The sequence below is a fragment of the Myotis lucifugus genome, unplaced genomic scaffold (assembly GCF_000147115.1).
Source record: "Myotis lucifugus unplaced genomic scaffold, Myoluc2.0 scaffold_166, whole genome shotgun sequence".
Lineage (NCBI taxonomy): Eukaryota > Metazoa > Chordata > Mammalia > Chiroptera > Vespertilionidae > Myotis > Myotis lucifugus.
This window is the reverse complement of record NW_005871214.1, coordinates 19,995-26,840: the sequence shown is the minus strand read 5'-3', so window position 1 is coordinate 26,840 and position 6,846 is coordinate 19,995.

Here is a 6,846-nt window from a genome sequence, read left to right as displayed (position 1 = left end):
AACAAGTAATCCTTATCCAAGAGGAGTTAAGCATCTCTTCATGAGTACATTTGTATGGCCAGATGGATGCCGAGAACCTACCAAAGACTCTGTGACCAAGTAATTAGTTCAGGCCCCGTGAAGAGAATGAGTATTCGTAAAATCGACACTCACTCCTTACTCATTCTGTTTTTTTGTTGGCCATTATGAATGGTGGCAATGATGGTTATATATACCCAATAGGACAGTCAGAAATGGAAACAAAACTCTACATGTAACAGCAGAGGTGTGCGAGTCAATTACAATGAGGCAAAAAGAAAACCACACTGGCAGGTGCTCACAGATGGTGCTTGGATCTGGAACAGCCTTCAAACTTTGTAGAAAACCCAATCCAACTTCAAAAGGAGTTTCCAGGCAGAGTGTTGCAGCTCTGTCCAGCTAAGTGACCGTAAAATCACACCAGGCTCCAGCCTCTGTGGGACTCCTAGCCACTAAGGGTCTCCAGGGAAAAAGTACTTGGTTAAGTCTATAAAGATTTCATTTAACGCCTGGGCCAAGCTACATTATTGGCAAAGCCCCTAAGAAAATATAGCACCTTTATTCTGTCCTAGAGAACAGAAATGAAAGCACAGACAGCAACTTTAAACATACAGACTAGTTTAATCAACAAGGCTACTGGAATCAAAATCAACCAACCAAAAAAAAAAACCAAACAAGACTCAAGTTAAATTAATGCAGTGTTGTCCCTAAGCTAGGGACTAAAGACAGAAGGTAGAAACTGGCAAACCCGTTGTTAACTAGAACCGAAAACTAACCAGCAAGATTTTTCCAGGCAATCTTACAAACACTCTGAATGCCAGAGAAGAGAATAAGCCTGAATGTACACAATAGCAGGATGAGTCACCAGCGGGGCCTTGAACTGGCACTGAGGAACATTTCCCCAGAACAGCGATATTAATAACTTCAGTTATTACCTAGTGGTATTGAGTCTAGAAAACAGGCTCAGGGAAAGTGTTCTCAGAATTAAAACAAAGAAAAAGAAAAATCAAGGCCTAATAGATGAGATGAGCCATCTGCAGAGGTAACTCACCCTATGAAATATTTTGTAAAAGTGTATGCAGAGAAACTTAGGGAGACCTGACTCCAATGCTCATAACTAAAATTAACCGTGTATTTTATGCCTCTGTGCCTTTGCACATGTTCCTTCTGCCATTGCATCTTCTGTTGCTCTTTTCTCCCTTTTCTCCAGTCCATCAGGTAAAAATTTTACTTTCAAAATACAGGCATCATCTTTTCTCAACCTGTGCCTGAAAACGGAATGAATCATTTCCTCATTCCTCCTACTTTTGTACTCTGTGCATATTATCTCTGCATCATCTACGACAGTGCCCAGCCCAATAGATATTTATCTCAGCTCATCAACTGAGTGGCCCAGGAGAAGAGGCTTGGTCTCTTGTAGGAGTGGTGTATCAGAAACTGTGGATGGGGGAGTGGTGGTTTGCATGATTGGCATATTGAATATTATGACAGAGAATCTACGTGAGCCATGAGATTTTTATGTTTATTAAAGGAGAACTCCAATTTTTTAAAAAATATTTTTTCTTTATTGATTTTAGAGAGGAAGGGAGAGGGAGAGAGAGATAGAAACACCAATGATGAGAGAGAATCATTGATCGGCTGCCTCCTGCACACCCCCCACTGGGGATCGAGCCCGCAAACCAGGCATGTGCCCTTGGCGGAATCAAACCTGGGACCCTTCAGTCCGCAGGCTGACGCTCTATCCACTGAGCCAAGCTGGCCAGGGCCAATTTTGTTTTTTAAATATATTTTTTTATTGATTGCAGAGAGGAAGGGAGAGGGAGGGAGAGAGACAAACATTAATGATGAGAGAGAATCATTGATTGGCTGCCTGGTGTACTCGAGCCCGCAACCTGGGTACGTGCCTTGACTGGGAATTGAACTGTGACCCCCTGGTTCATAGGTTGATGCTCAACCACTGAGCCATGCCAGCTGGGCTGGTTTGTTGTTGTTTTAATGAGAAAGAATGGTTTAGTAGGGAGACAGATGTGTAAACAAAAATGTGCAAATTGTTACAAAAGTATACACAAGATTGATGAGTAGTATAAAGCAACAGTAGGATTAATTCTCCAGGTGGGGATCAGAAAAGCTTCACAGAGGAAATGATTGGTTGATCTGGGTCTTATGGACAAAGAAGTTCACCAAACAAACCGCCAAGGCAGAGGAACAACCTTACCAAAGCATGGAAATTATATAACATTATAAATATTACTCTGTGCTTACTCTACTCTCAGATACTGTTCTAAGAGTTTTTACATGCATTAGCCCATCTAATATTGTCAACAATACTTAAAAGTGTATGCAGAGAAACCAAGATGGCGGCATAGGTAAACACCGGAAATTGCTGCCTCGCACAACCACTTCAAAAATACAACTAAAAGACAAAACGGACATCGTCCAGAACCACAGGAAGGCTGGCTGAGTGGAAATTCTGCAACTAGAAGGAAAGAGAAAAGCACACTGAGACTCAGAGGAGGTACGGAAATAAATAATCCAATGAACAGAATAAACTGGTGAATATAATAGAATCAGGGGCATAGAAAGGGAGTGGACTGACTATTCTTGGGGGGGAAAGGGGTGTGGGGGTGCGGGAAGAGACTGGACAAAAATCGTACACCTTTGGATGAGGACAGTGGGCAGGGGGGTAAGGGCAGAAGGTGGGGTGGGAACCGGGTGGAGGGGAACTATGAGGGAAAAAAGGAACAACTGTAATAATCTGAACAATAAAGATTTAATTAAAAATAAAAGTGTATGCAATGTCACCAGTTAGGTACCACTGTTTGCAAGAGACCTAAAATAACAGTGGCTTAAACAGAGTAATTTTTTTCTTTCTCTACAAAACCTCAGGGTCCCAGACTCCTTTTAGCCAACTACTCTAGAAGCTAGTTGTGGCCTTCATCCTCATGGTTCAGGATGTTGGCTACATCTCATTACCCCAACATAATCTTATAAATAATTGTAAAATACTCTGGGAAATACAGTCTTTATTCTGGGCATCATTTCCCCACCTAAAATTTGGGGGTCCTATAATTATGAAAAAGGAGAACGGGATAATTTCTTTAGGCTGATGAATTAGGCGTAGAGTGAAAGAATTGAAGGGTAATGGGCTATAAAATGGTATGATTTTAATTCTGACTACATGATCAAAAAAGCTAATGGGAAGTAAAATGCATAAAACCCAGGTAGCACTAAAGTGCAGAAGACATAATGTATAAGTAATCTCAAAGCTAGATAAGTGAGAGTTGGTTGCAGATCTGAGAGATGGATTTACTAATGGGCCAGTAATTTAATAGTAAACTGATTCATTTTGACATTGCTGATTGCAGTGGCAGAAGATTACATAAAATTCAAAAGGACAACAAAAATCATCGGACACATTTTTCAGTTTCTCCTTTTAATTTTTATCATTGTCTACCTTTCCTCTAAACAATATTCCAATAAAGATAGAATAGTTTGCATCTAATGCACACTGATTAAAGTAAAATAATGCAAGTTAATTATTACCTCACAAATATCTTATTTGATTCAATGTTAAAATGAAAAATATATCTTTTAATTTTTTCCATATTTACATTTTTTAAAATATATTTTTATTGATTTCAGAGAGGAAGGGAGAGAGAGAGAAAAGGAAAGAAAGGAAGGAAGGAAGGAAGGAAGGAAGGAAGGAAGGAAGGAAGGAAGGAGGAAGGAGAAGAGAAGAAGAAGAAGAAGAAGAAAGAAAGAAAGAAAGAAAGAAAGAAAGAAAGAAAGAAAGAAAGAAAGAAAGAAAGAAAGAAAGAAAGAAAAAGAAGAGAGAAAATCATTGATCGGTTGCCTCCTGCATGCTCCCCACTGGGGATAGAGCCCACAACCTGGGACCTGGGCATGTGCCCTGATCGTGACCTTCTGGTTCATAGGTCAATGCTCAACCACTGAGTCACACCGGCCGGGCAAAATGAAATATATTTTGAAGTAACATATACACATAACTGAAATCAAGTAGTACCTGTAGAACAACTATTCATCAACCCAACCTACTTTTTGTACCCTGCTCTGAACCCACGTGCTCCAGGGGAGCGTATGTTATCTTCAGCCCCACAGGCAGTGAATCATGATTGGGCCAGTTGGTAGTGATCGAATTTTTCTTGCTCATGACTATTTTAGGCAGAGGCACAAGCAAAGAAACAGTCCCTTTTCCATTGGACTTTGGTGAGTGTGAATATGATCACTGGCTGATTGCAGTTATCTTGTGAACTTGAAGCTGACAAGATAAAGATTGGCAGAGCAGAAAACTGGCAAGAATTTGCATTCTTGTTAACAATCAAACCCTAGAAACGCTTCTGAACTTCTGTGAGGTAATATGTTCCTCATTTGGTTAATTTGAATTGAGCTGTTATTTGCAACCAAAGTATCCTGATATTCTACCACAAGGTTGTATTCTACCAAAAGGTCAAAGAACAATAAAAACAGCAGTCCCCCATCCTCCTCCTCTTCCGCCTTTCTATCTTCTGAGAGGGAGGTTCTGGGGGGGAGGAGGACCACTTTTCATTCTTAGCTGTTTTTCCAGGTGATTTACTTAGATGCTTTTAAATAACATGCTTATATTGCTATGTTCTTGATTTATCCATAGAAAGAATGCTGACTTTATACTATGGAAGACGAAAATTATGCATTTGCACAACCTTTCCTTTCCCTGCTTGCAATATAGTTTTACAACTTTTGATAAAATACATACTGTGTTTACATTTCTTATACAATTCTTTACCCCTTGGAGTTAAAATTATTCCCCACCCCCTTTCCTTTGCATGTTTCTATTATTAGTTCTCAAATTCTCCAAGTTATACTATCCTATCAAAATGACTTTTTCTTATTGAAATTTTTGTCATGTCTTCTCTTTCTCTCCTCCCTCTCTCTCATCCTCTCTTCCCTTTTATTTCTAAACCCACTTCCATTCCCTTCTTCCCCCATACCAGGCAACAACTCTATGGTGATTAATATGTATAATTGCACATTCTTGCAAAACGAATTTTTGTATATTTTAAAATTATATAAATGGCTTTCCCCAAATATGCATTCTGTTTCTCACTGTTTTCATTGGACACTGTTTTTTCATGATCAAGCCATATGGTTAAAATGGACCTCTGTGGCCCTAACCGGTTTGGCTCAGTGGATAGAGCGCCGGCCTGCGGACTGAAGGGTCCCAGGCTCGATTCCGGTCAAGGGCATGTACCTTGGTTGCAGGTATATCTCCAGTGAGGGGTGTGCAGGAAGCAGCTGATTGATGTTTCTCTCTCATCGATGTTTCTAACTCTCTATCCCTCTCTGTAAAAAAACGAATAAAATATATATTTTTTAAAAATGGACCTCTGTGGTTTTAAGTAACTACTGCAGAATACTGAATTGTGTACATCCATCACATTTTCACCTAACCTATCTCCCATGCATGGATATCCAGGTTATCTCCAACTCCATAACATTATAATGCTCAATAATGCCCTGCACATGCCTGGGGTTGCAGGCTTGATCCCAGTGTGGGGCGTGCAGGAGGCAACCAATCAATGCTTCTCTCACATCATTGATGATTCTATCTTTCTCCCTCTCCCTTCCTCTTTGAAATCAATAATATATGTATTTTTAAAAAGCTGTATAAAAAGTTTGAAGTTTTGTATGTCTGCAATTATTTAACTTCACACTTGAGGACACTTTGACCAGTCACAGAATTATAGATTGGAAAAGCAAGTATCTCCCAAAACCCCAATCTCTAGTTCAGCCAATGAGTTTGATGAGCAATGAATACTCTGTGATAAAAATTTAGTCCAAATAAATTCAGTTCCTGAATTTGAGGAAATGTTCACTTAGCAAGGGATGTTTCAAAATCTATAATAATAAAAGCGTAATATGCTAATTAGACTGGATGTCCTTCTGGACGAAGCTGGGGCTGCGAGGAAAGCCTGGGTCCTGGGTGCCAGAGAGAAGCCGGTGCTGGCAGCTGGGGGAAGGCCTACTCTTGCATGATTTTCGTGCATTGGGCCTCTAGTTTATTATAATCTACTTGCTCATGAGTTTGCAGAGGGTAATAAGTTCAGGTAGCAGGACTTTGTCCTCAGAACTTTAAAGGCCTTGATCCACCATTGTCATCCTGATTTGATCCTAGGTGATTGTTTTTCCCCACTCTTTGGAAACTTTCAAGATTTTCTCTTTATTTTTACAGTTCTGAAACTTCATAGTGCTATGCCTTGGTGTGGGTTTTTTCATTCATTACACTTGACACTCTGTTGGGCCTTTCAATCTGAAGAGTGAGGTTCTGGAATAGCCTCTGGTATTACTTCATTTTAATAATCCCTTCCCCTTTTAAAGCTTTTTGTTTTGATTTTGGGCATGTGCCCTGATCAGGAATCAGGGACACCTCCTGGTTCATAGGTCGACGCTCAAACACTGAGCCAGGCAACATTTGTATTTCTCATGACAATATTTCTAATGCAAAAAATAAAATATTCTAAAAATACTGTTGCATATAATTTAATCTATAAAGATATTTTTATTTATTTATTTATTTTTATTTATTTATTTATTTATTTTTATATATTTTATTGATTTTTTACAGAGAGGAAGGGAGAGAGATAGATAGTTAGAAACATCGATGAGAGAGAAACATCGATCAGCTGCCTCCTGCACATCTCCCACTGGGGATGTGCCCGCAACCCAGGTACATGCCCCTGACCAGAATCGAACCCGGGACCCTTCAGTCCGCAGGCTGACGCTCTATCCACTGAGCCAAACCAGCTTCGGCAAGATATTTTTTATTTTTAA